This window comes from Adiantum capillus-veneris, chromosome 20 (genome assembly GCF_014529385.1).
Source record: "Adiantum capillus-veneris isolate H3 chromosome 20, ASM1452938v2, whole genome shotgun sequence".
In the NCBI taxonomy this organism is placed as follows: Eukaryota; Viridiplantae; Streptophyta; class Polypodiopsida; order Polypodiales; family Pteridaceae; genus Adiantum; species Adiantum capillus-veneris.
In genome coordinates this window covers 91,297,765-91,309,772 of record NC_140950.1, presented here as the reverse complement: position 1 = coordinate 91,309,772, position 12,008 = coordinate 91,297,765, and the positions used below count along the sequence as shown (strand labels likewise).

The following is a 12,008-nucleotide window of genomic DNA, read 5'->3' as shown; positions in this document are numbered from 1 at the left end:
AATACATCTTTCGATCATCTTCATCAAACCATAAACTATCCAATTCCATTTTACATAATAAATCAAAGTGCATGCCAAGAACCATGCAATTATGGATACCAAATCCCCAGCTTGAGTCAAGCACAATGCATGACTCTGGATTTCAAAAACATCCCATAGCAACACACATAAATCAAGCCATTTAAAGAGGCAATAGAAGACAAGAAACAAAAGCTCATTGAGCACCACAACCATATAAAAATTGACAAGTTTGTTGAACAAAGGAAGCTTCCAAGCTCAACAACATACAACTAACATTTTGATTCCCAAATCACCTCAAGCAAGGAGAATGGTTGTAAGGGACAAGACATCTTGACAACCACCACAAGCACATAAACCTAAGCTATTTTGGCAACCAAAAGTGTCACAACCAACTCAACCAAGTATAAAGGTAATGTTCTTATCTCAATAATCAAGGAAAGATCTTGAAAGCCTATATAATGTTTCTTTGTGAAAAGCTGTCTTGAATTACTGGCAACAAAAATGATAAGCCTCACCAACAAAAACTCTTGGGCTTACTGCACAAGAATACAAGCCTTCACGTATTGTATTTGTGCATATTCATCTTTTGAGTTGCATGATAGGGCTACATATTACACGGCCTTTGAAATCCCATGAACACTCACAACCATTAGTTGTATGGGAGGAATTTGATTGAAAGGGGGCAAAATGGGGGAATTCACTTATAAGAAATCATCTATATAATGTGTGTTCAAAGGGTAATTCATAAAACCCTATACTTACATGTTAACCATAGACCATGTACAAAATGTAAATTGGCTAAAAAACCTCCAATAAAAAAAGACTTTGCAAGATTTGCATATAAAGGTGGTTATCCGATGACAACAAAATCCACTCTATTAAATGATGGAGAGAGAGAGAGAGAGAGAGAGAGAGAGAGAGAGAGAGAGATAGAGATTGTTGAACCAATGGACTTGTCAATGAATTAATTACTATACAATGGGGACATAGTGGTCTCTTAGATACTACCTTGGGGGCCTTATGGATCCTCGTTAGCAAATTGCCCTACCTAGAATTATGTCAAATAAGTAAAATAAATACCTAAAAGACAAATTAAGTAATGGGATCTCCTTGGGCAGCCACTTGAGATCCATAAACTTTAATACCCTCTGTGTAGCTCATCGTGGATATATGTAGGAAGACTAGGTCAATGGGAGAAGCTACCATGGATAGCCCAGTAGTGCTGACTAGCCACCAACTTGTCACTTGAAAAGAATACCATCTTGATGACTCATTGCCTTGTATAAGGTTGGATAGTAGACCACACTACATCTAAGAATCCCCATTCGTTAATTGTGAATGGATTATCTCCAAGGTTTTCAAGATAATGAACTTTGGAACACATACTGTCCATAATCCTACGAACAACAATGTATTGTCTACATCACATCCCTAATGTTTTGTATACATTGCATTGATTCCTTGTCAGATGCAATGTGCCTTGAACTTTGACGCGAGTTCAAACACCAATGAAGTGAACTCTGACACATGGTTCCAAATCAAGTATTGAGAGATCCACTTGTTCCTCTCTATTGCCACGTGTCTCTCTTTGTGACTAAAGCATGTAGTGGAAAACTCCACTGACTACAAAGCTAGAGCCAAGGAAACTGTGGTTGTTGCCACACATGCCATGTCGGTCTCTTTGATGGTGGAATCACTGGCTTTGATTCCTTGAGGAAAATTTATATTTATTTTACTTATAAGACAAATTAATTAATGGGATCACTATGGTATTCACTTGAAATGCATAACCTTGGTGGAATCACTGGCTTTGGTTCCTTGAGGAAAATTTATATTTATTTTACTTATAAGATAATTAAATAATGGGATCACTATGGGTATTCACTTCAGATGCATAACCTTTAACGTATTCTTCACAAGCACATTCCAAGCTGACAAAAAAGATTGAAAAATTGAATGCCCCAAAAACTTCTCCTTTTTCCCTTCTTCTACTTTCTTTCTCAAAAATAGGAAAAAAGGGTTGTCTATTTTTAAGCTCCCTCGAACTTCAAGCCACCTGTCCAAATTTATTCTAGTCAAGTTAGCCACGACACACGAAACACCCCAACAATAATGACACCACGAGGACTTATCCCATGAGCAATATACCTACCCCCCCCCCCCTCCCTTCCCCCCTTTTCCCTTCCGAGGGATCTTGTATAGCACGTGCATTCAAGAGGTATTTATAAAACCCTCTATTCTACATTTTTTGAAGTATATAGAGACCACTTATGTACTGCTTTTCTCAATAAAAAGACCTCTTATGTACCAAAAATTTCACTTTTTCAATTCAAAACACCCTTTTGTATGTATATTTTCTGTAAGTTCACCAGAGAAAATTAACCCCCTTTGTTTAACTCACATGCTATTCTACAGTGATCCCCCCCCCGCCCCCCCCCAAAAAAAAAAGAAAAAAACACACACACACAAGATCCATTTTAAATATATACCCCCTTGTCTCCAAGTATTTCTATTATTAGAGTCCATAATATGATTAAAACAATCAAAATTGATTCTCATTCAGATTATCGATTTCATACATTCAATTTATACACAAAATTTAGTCAAATACCCTTATCTATTGCATTAATTAATCATGAATAAACACAAAATTAGAGAGTAGAACATAAAAAAGTACATTTGCATAGACTGAATTGATGGGCATCTTTATAAATTAATGGCCATCATAGTGTAGCTTGAAAGATCTTTCTTGCAATTGTCACTCCTTAAAAAATGGCTTCCTGCATCATCTACATGTGCTTCTGCTAGAATAACCTTTTTCTCAAATCTTGGATCACACCTTCTTAATATTTGATCAAATCCTCTTATTCAGAGAATTTCCAGAACCACAAAAAATGTCCTAGTTCTCCAAACTAGCTTTTTCTCCGTTTTAGGTGTCATCCCTTCATCAAGAAGGACACCCTGAATTAGGAAATGTACTTACTAGGTTCCTTGGTTTATTTCTCCCAACTTCTTAACATCAAATTCATCTTTTCTCACGTCCATTTCTTTTTCCCCCCTACCTTTTTCTTGTGCTTCTTGAGGCTTCCTTAACACGAGTCTTACCAAGCACCGAGCAAATTTTACCGAGCAAACACAAAAATTGAGAGAGAGAGAGAGAGAGAGAGAGAGAGAGAGAGAGAGAGCCCTATGGAAATAATATCATGGTTTTAAATTTCTAATCCATGCGCTTGTCAACCCGTCTCCCCAAAGCCCATGTTATATTACCCGAGGGTATTTAATTCTCTTTTCCTTAAAAGTGGTCATTATTAACCATGGCAGGCAATTGATTGAATTAAAGCACACAGTAGTGGTAGGTTATCCAAGTTTGTACTTATATGGCATTGCTGCTAGCAAGGAGAGATATAAGCATGCTGCCTATCAAATGTTGTAAACAATTTTTAAGCTTTTCATTAGGAAGAGGGTGGGGTGTATGAGGGCCTCTTTATTTGCCATGAGCTTATGGAGGTGATTAATATTTTGACGAATATGTGTATGCCATGTGTGCAAGAATGATGGGTGTGTAAGAGATGTGTAAGAGTGGTCAAAGGATGCATTTCCCCCTCCCCCCCCCCCCCCCCCCCCAAAAAGGAGGTGGAAACTTTTATGATTTTGGCCTTCCATAACTCCCACATATGATCTTCAATTTGAGTGGAGATCATGGATCTGCAATGTACACATCACTCTCTTTTCATAGATATGCTACGGTGATATGGTTTTACCAGCTAGATTAAAAAATCCATTTTGGGGGAAAACTTAGAATTCAAATAAACTAGCTGTTTTTCCTGTTTGAATTCAAAAGCTGTCCTTTGGATACTTTCTTAATATGAAAGGTTTGACTTTCTTAAACTGCCGAATAAAGAGGCCCTCCTAGACCCCATTCTCTTCCTAATGTTAAGGCTATTAAAAGATGCTGCTTTTTAGCGTTCCTTTGGAGCGACGCCTTTAATAAAAATAGCATGCGCATAAGAAACTAATTTGTCAAGGACAAAGGGACGAGAGCAAGGAGTGCAAGGTATGCTGCTACATTGCTCTCTCTCTCTCTCTCTCTTTTCTAGCATCAGTGCCGCAAAGCTAAACTGCCAATAGTAGAAGCGCAAAGAGATGAGAGCAAGGAGTGCAAGGTATGATGCTACTGTGCTCTCTCTCTCTCTCTCTCTCTCTCTCTCTCTCTCTCTCATGCAAACAAAGACTCTTTTTGTCTCTTTCTTTGAGTGCACGAGCAATTCTTTCTTTCTCTCTCTCTCTCTCATCTCTTAAAAAGAGCTCATTTATGAGCTGGCTGTATATAACAAGATGAAGAGGCTACATACTCTGAACGTGATTTCAAGATTCACGGTAAAAGAACCACCACAAACAAGAGAAAGAAACCTATGTGTCTTCTTATGTGCCTAGCATGTATAAGTTAGTTTGGAGGGGATCAAAGCCCCCTCATACATCTTTTTTCAAGTTTATGAGCTTGGAAGAACAAGTGTAACCCGCCCTCTCACAGTATAACAACTGCTTCTAAATCATTCACCTCCATAACCTTTGGTTTGAATGATCCTTTCCAAAATAAGGTGAGCAACACGATCACCGGCCTTCGTAGTAAAGTTATGATCAGAAAATTGAAGAGAACCACCCCAATTGGTCGACCACGATAACCGGCATCGATCACTGCTGCACCAACATCGATGGAATGTTTCCGCGCAAGACCAAATCCATGCGTTAAGTGCGCAGATGTTCTTTCTAGAATTGCAATGGAGACGTCGATCATTGCTGCCCCAACATCAATGGAATGTTTCCGTGCAAGACCAAATCCATGCGTTGTGCGCATATGTTCTTTCTGGAATTGCAATGGAGACGTCAGTTTTGATAAGAGCCTTTCCACGAGCAGGTACAACATCATCATATGCACTGGAAACGTCATAACCTGCAGCCAAGGTGGAGCCACAAGAGGGGGTAATCACGTTAGTAGAGAGCTTCTTGAAAAGGAGCTTTTGTGTATGGTGAGTGGTGCCATTAATGGAGACAGTACCTCCAGCTTGGCAAGCTTGGGGATGGGTTCCAGTGGCTCTGCTGCTGCCATGGTGACCTTCTTCATGAAAGAACTGGCCGGTGAGTGCACATAGGATCGATGAAGCTGCAAAAGGTCTCTCGGTTTCTCTCTCTCTCTCTCTCTCTCTCTCTCTCTCTCTCTCTCTATACCAACGTTGGCACGTTAGTGACAACCTTGCTCCATAACTTGACGTCCTTGTTCCAAAACGATGAAAATATTTTGAAGTTTATATGAGGTGGGTCGTCAAGCATGGGCACCGATCAAGAGGTGGGAGCACTAGCCTTCGAGTACATAGGCACGAGTTCGTGGAGTAGGCTTGGTCTCAGAATCACACAAGAGTTCAATTGGGGAACACTCCCTAACTACTCCGTGGCGGCGCAGAAGCAGTTAACACAGAGTCCCAAGCATGGGCACTGAGGAGGTGGGAGGACTAGTACATAGGCAGCGAGTTCGCGCAACAGGCTTGGACGTGTAGGAATAGCACGGGACACACTCGCTACTGCTCCACGGTGGCGTGGAACCAATTAACATAGAGTCCTGATGATTAAGGGAAGCAGCCAGTTCGCGCAGCCTGCCTCGTGTAGGACAAGCACACAAGTTCAATCGGACAAACTCCTTAACTATTCTGCATCGGTGCGGAAGAGTCCTGATTAAGAGAAGCAGCCAGTTTTTGCAGCCTGTCTGGTGTAGGTCATTGTAGGATGAGCACACAAGTTCAATCGGACACACTCCTTAGCTATTCCGAGTCTGCGCAAAAGCAACTAGAGTGCTTCGTTAGCTGCGTTCGTATCGAATTAAGATTAAGTAAAATATTGGAAACTGTATATGCCATTTTAGCATTTCTCAAATGAATAAAAAAATCGTTAATTTGATGCTATTAATTTATGTCTAAGATATTTATTAAATGGGAGGAGAGACTTCAAAATGAGAGAGAGAGAGAGAGAGAGAGAGAGAGTTCATCAAAAGGTGTTTGATTTTTTTTTATAGAAGAAAATGAAGCATGGAGAGAGATTTCATCAAAGCATGTTAACCTTTTTTTACCTAAGAGTGTTTGGGATACCGATCGTCGTGGTTTAGAGGCGTTCTGCAGAAATGGGATACCGATCGTAGTGCTTCAAAGGGGTACCTCACAAAAAACCACAAGGAGGGCTATAATTTTGTCAAGCTCATTGTTCGTGATCATACAAGATGTCAATGTTATTAATTGTTTGCTGTTCCATGTTCATGTTTTAAAAGGATGCAAGTTTCCTTACATGGGGGAGTTTGCACAGTCCTCTCCAATTTTTATAATACGAGGGAACGTGCCATTTCCACAGCAGCGTGCAATTTTCAGTGCATTCATTAACTGCGTTCTTAGTGTCAAAAGTAAAAAAATGATAATGCCTACCGTAGGATTGAATGTCTCTCGTTGATGCACTTCCTTGCATCAATGACATTGGGCATCTTGCGTAGAGCCACATGCCTTCAAGATGCGTGCATAGGTGATTGCATCCGGAGAGAGGCCCTCGCTTCGCATCTGTTGAAAACAAATTAGAGCTTTTTGGCACTGCCCCTGTGGGACAAATCTTACGTCCACACTCCAGATCACAGGAAGCATGATAATTTTTTGCAACAGCCTGTGACTAGTAATCTCATCATTAATTCTCTCACCCATGTCAACGTCTTTCATAAGACTACACACCTTCACGTAAGTGATTGCATTGGGACAATTGGAAAGAGGCCTTCGCTATCCCATGAGAACAACAAAGTACTTCGTTGAAACAGCCACGTTGGGCTTATCTGTAATAGTGATGACAATTCGGACATGAGAACTTCTCATGCTTTTGTGAGTCTGCTTGATGTGTTTCATGGGTATTGCTTCTTACCTAGAGTTTTTAGTGGATTTCTTGCCTTTCTGTGGACATTGTAAGAACACCACATTTGCCGTACATATAAAGAAAAGCCCTGCTAAGAACAACCTGTTTCTGAATAGCTTGTGGCTGACTAGCAATCTCATCATAAATTCTCTCACCCATGTCAGCATATTACAAAGTCTTTCAAGATGCTAGCATAGGTGCTTGCTTCCATAGATGATTGCATTGGAGAAATGCCTTCTGCTTGCATATGCTTAGAACAGCCTTGACGAGCTTCCTTGCCAACATCCTGCATCGATTCGAAGTGATTACCCATCTTGTGGTTTTCCTATGAAGGTACCAAGAAAGAACAAAGGAAGCCGATCTCTTGTTTTCATTGAAAGGCTATATTTGTGACGATTTCTCTGTTTGCGATGAGAAAGTCATCATAGGGCCGAAAGTGTAGTTTAGAGCAAGAATAGCTGCATGTCTTGACAAGTCGACTAATGAAGGCCATAAAAAAAAGTGAGCAAGCACTTGCTGTTGGATGGTCGATGCCACATGGATGAAGGATTCTTGCTTTGCATCCGCTAGAAACAACCTAGGGCTTTCTGGCCCTGCTCTTGTTGCGCACATGTCGAATCAGCGCATTCCAAGAGATGACATTCCAGATAGGAAGCTCCTCAAACACATTTTGTGCTTTCTCAAGCGTACCACATTTGACATACATATCGACCAAAACAATACTTCCAAGCACGACATCTTTCTTCAATAGCCTTCGACTCACAATATACTTTTGAGTTTTTGTGCCCATATGAGCATATTGTGTAGAGCCACATGCCTTCAAGGTACGTGCAAAGGTAATTGCATATGGAGAGAGACCCTCGCTTTGCATACTTATCGACCAAGACAATGCCAAGCACGACATCTTTTCTCAACAGCCTTTGACTAACAATACAATTGTGAATTTTTGTGCCCATGTCAGCATCCTGCTTAGAGCCACATGCCTTCAAGATGCATGCATAGGTGATTACATCTGTAGAGAGGCCCTCATTTTGCATCAGTTGAAAACAAACTAGAGCTTTTTGCCCCTGCCAACGTGGGACAAATCTTGCAATTAGTGCATTCCAAGAGTCCACACTCCAGACAGGAATCTCCTCGAGCACTTGTGTAGAGCCACATGCCTTTAAGATGTAAGCGTAGCATTCAAGACAAAAGTAGAGGTGACTGTATTTTGAAAAATACACTTGCTTTTGCATCCGCTGAAAACAGCCTAGAGATTTTTGGCGCTGCTCTTGTTGCGCACATCCCGCAATAAGTGCATTTCAAGAGTTGACATTCTGGACAGGAAGTTGAAAATAGACTAGAGCTTTCTGGCCCTGCTTCTGTAGTGCGTATCCCACGACCAATGCATTCCAAGCATTTGCATCCGCTGAAAATAGCCTAGAGCTTTATGGATCTGCTCTTGTTATGCACATCCCACATTCAATGCATTCCAAGAGGTGACATTTCAGACAGGAAGCTCCTCAAGCAGTTTTTGTGCTTTCTCAAGCGCACCACATTGGGCATACATATCGACCAAGGTAGTGCCAAGCACGAAATCTTTCTAGCCTTTCTCTCGTTGTGCGTAGAGCCACATGCCTTCAAGATGCATGTGCAGGTGATTGCGTGTGCTGAGAACAATCTAGAGCATCCTGAATCACTACATTCCAAGAGGCAAAATTTCAGGCAGGAAGCTCCTCAAGCAGTTTTTGTGCTTTCTCAAGCGCACTACATTTGGCATGCGACCAAAGAACTGCCAAGCACAATATCTCCTCTCAATAGCCCTTGGGGCTGGAAATCTCATCATGAATTTGTGTGTCGATGTCAAGATTTTGGGTGATGCTGCAGGCCTTCAAGATGCAAAGAGTAAGTAACGGCATCAACAAAGACGCCATCACTTAGAATCTGCTCATAGGAGTGGAGAGCTGAGGTGAAACTGCTATTGATTATCGCAATCGTTGTTTGAATCTGCGAGTGCATGGAGAATTGCAACAATTGCTATATAAATTTGCACTGAGATTCACCGCAATTTAAAAAGCCACGCGATGATAAATAAAGGGAGACAGGCATTTTAAAGCTCTACCATGTGGGTTACTGAGAGGCCATGGATTTGAAATTGGCTCCTACGCTAACGGAGTAATCATAGCCCAATTATGTACTACAAGCATATCCATGCAAGCCATAGTGAGGATCGGAATAAGAACAAGAATTTGAGAGCACAAGAGAGCGTTTCCAATTACAAACCTATAAATTTGTTGCAGCTCATGAGTATTGGAGTTAAGATGCTGATTTAGGCTCATTAGTCTTTCAAAACCTCTGTCACAAATTGGGCACACATAGCAGCTGTCATTATAAGAAGCTTCAGTAGCATAAATTGTTGATTTATCGCATGACTCATCAACATCATCCCTGCGGATCATGCGAATGAGATCTCAAACTCAGACAGTAAAGCAATGCACAAGGAAAAAAATCTTTACCAGTCTTGCGATCCAGCTATTCGTGGTGTTGTCAAGAGATTGGGGACACCACAATCTACCTCAGACTGTCGAGCAAGGCGCAACATCTATTGGTTGCTTATGTTGTAATAGCTACCCATTTCAGCCCGAAACTAGCTGAGAGATGTCTGATGAGATTGCGAGCTTGTAAAGAATAACGCATGAAGGGTACAATTAAATAAGAGCGTACGTGCTTGGTGAAGGCAGAGACAAAGCCAACTTTACAACGAGGGCAGGAGATATAGGGGCCCAGTGCCGTTTGGAAGCACGGTGATGACGCAAGTCGTTGTTGCTGGTAAAATCACGCTCGCAATCAGCATAGTAGTGGTGGTGTGATGAGTTCGTGCGATGAGCCCGCAGCGACTGCTCGCACACAAAGCTTCGTTCGCACTTATCGTAGTAGGAGGCGTACTTGTGGCACGATGAGTGCGTGAGGTGAGCCTGCAGCACTTGCTTGGATACAAAGCTTCATTTGCACTTAGCGCAGCTGAAGTTCTCATCTCGCCAATATAGTGGTGGCGCGATGAGTGTGTGGGATGCGATTGCAGCGCCTGCTCGAATACAAAGCGTCGTTCCCACTTATCGCAGTACTGGCCGTGGCGCGATGAGTGCGTGAGGTGAGCCTGTAGCGCCTGCTCCGACACAAAGCTTCGTCCGCACTTATCACAATAGAATTCATCGTCGTCGGCATTGCTGGAGTACGCCATGGATGCACACACACAGGACTGGCATTCTATATGAAAATCATTTCCTAGGAATAAACGGACGGCCCACATCATTCAAAGATCATAGCCCGTCGATGCGCTCCCGCTCGAATTGATGATGAGCTCTTTAATGATCCCACGATATTTCTGTTCAAAAGAAACACTAAATGTCACTACAGGATTCGAACAAGCGACTCAAGGACGAGCCTGTGGCCTTGTAGGGCGCCTAAACAGAGCCTTGGGAAAGTGCATGGCTGGGTGGAGAGGATGAAATCTCTTCTCACAACTCCTCTATCATTGTTCCTGCACACTTCAATGTCCGGACAACGACTGCAAAGTAGTCAATGCGGAAAGCTTTGGTATGTGCACCGATTTCCCGCCAGACATTGTACGAGCAGCGCTTTACTCACCCACCGGCAGCCTCTGCCCACCAATCATTTGGTAGAGCAGGAGTTTTCCGAGCTTGACATGAAGCGCTTTACTCACCCACCGGCAGCCTCTGCCCACCAATCATTTGGCAGAGCAGGAGTTTTTCGAGCTTAACTTGAAGCTTAATGAGAACAGTTTTGCTACACGCTTTTTAATAGTTCTTGTTAAAAAGTATCGTCACGTGGGTTACTGAGGTGCCAGGGACTTGAAATTGGCTCCTATGCTAACGAAGTAATGAAGATAGAGTCCCACTTAAGGTCACCCAAAAGCGTATTGAGCTTTAAAAAATTTAATCTCAATCTAAATAGCCCTTGAGCATTTTGAGTCGGCGTAGAGGCTATTAGGCAACTGTACAACCCTTGACTCTTGAGCATTCCTAGTGGCACGGAGGCTATTAGACAAGTGAAATTACTTTGATGTGCTTATTGTCGTCCTTGAGTTAATTTTCTTGATCCTATCTATCTGAACATGGCCAATCAACATACCGCGTTGATGCAAAATAATTTAAAGCACAATCCCAATTAACAAACACAAGCTAATGCTCTCAAAGTAAATCATCAATCAAATGAACAAAAAGGCATAAAAATCTTTATTTACTCTTTCATCTACCACATATAAACCTTTCCTTACGCTCTAACTCGTTGATGAGCCTGCAATTTTTAAAATGAAAAGAAGCAAGTTTGCCAGGTAGGCCCCCTTACCTTGCTTAACCGCGTGCTCTAATCCCTTGCTACCCTAAAATACAATTTTTAAAATGAAAAGAATCAAGTTTTTGTTACATTTGTAAACATTAAGAGCCATGCTTTGGTGTTGCTTTGGCGGATTACATGCTCTACACATAGTTGAACAATGTGACGTGATGATGGTGAGGTGGTCCGGGGAGGGCAACAAGAGAGGCGACCTCTAAACACCCCTCAAGGCTCCCGTGCTGCTCAATTGGGGCTGGGGCAACCACAAGCACAGAAACAACAACAACAAACCCACAGCCAAACAAGTGAAAGGGCACCACCTAGTTATGGTATGCGAACTAGGACGCAAGAGAGATTTTGGCACAACCAAGAAGATGCACCACACAACACACACAAGCAACCTCATACCAAAACACACACAAAATGGACCAGAGAGAGAGCTAGAGCAAAGGGAAGAGAGAGAGGAATGGATCTTGCGTAATACTTTATTTGTGACTTGCAAATGGAGATGGTTCGTTATGATGCTATCGTAGATCTTGTACAAAAACTCACTCAATGCTTAGTGATTGCTAAACATTGCCAAAACACACACACACACACTGTCTTAGGGTGTGGGAGACCTCTCACCACAATACCCTCTTACAATGGACACAAAATTGGCAATGAAAAACACACTAAAACACTTTCTAAAATCAAGATGAACCGATAGAAACTCAAAA

General features: G+C 41.9%; 2 pseudogenes; both read right to left on the bottom strand.

The window, feature by feature from the left end:
- Window positions 1-4,546: 4,546 nt before the first annotated feature.
- Window positions 4,547-5,131, bottom strand: LOC147432878 (deoxyuridine 5'-triphosphate nucleotidohydrolase pseudogene; annotated as a pseudogene).
- A 3,964-nt stretch (window positions 5,132-9,095) lies between these two features.
- On the bottom strand, window positions 9,096-10,174 carry LOC147432877 (uncharacterized; annotated as a pseudogene).
- Window positions 10,175-12,008: the final 1,834 nt, after the last annotated feature.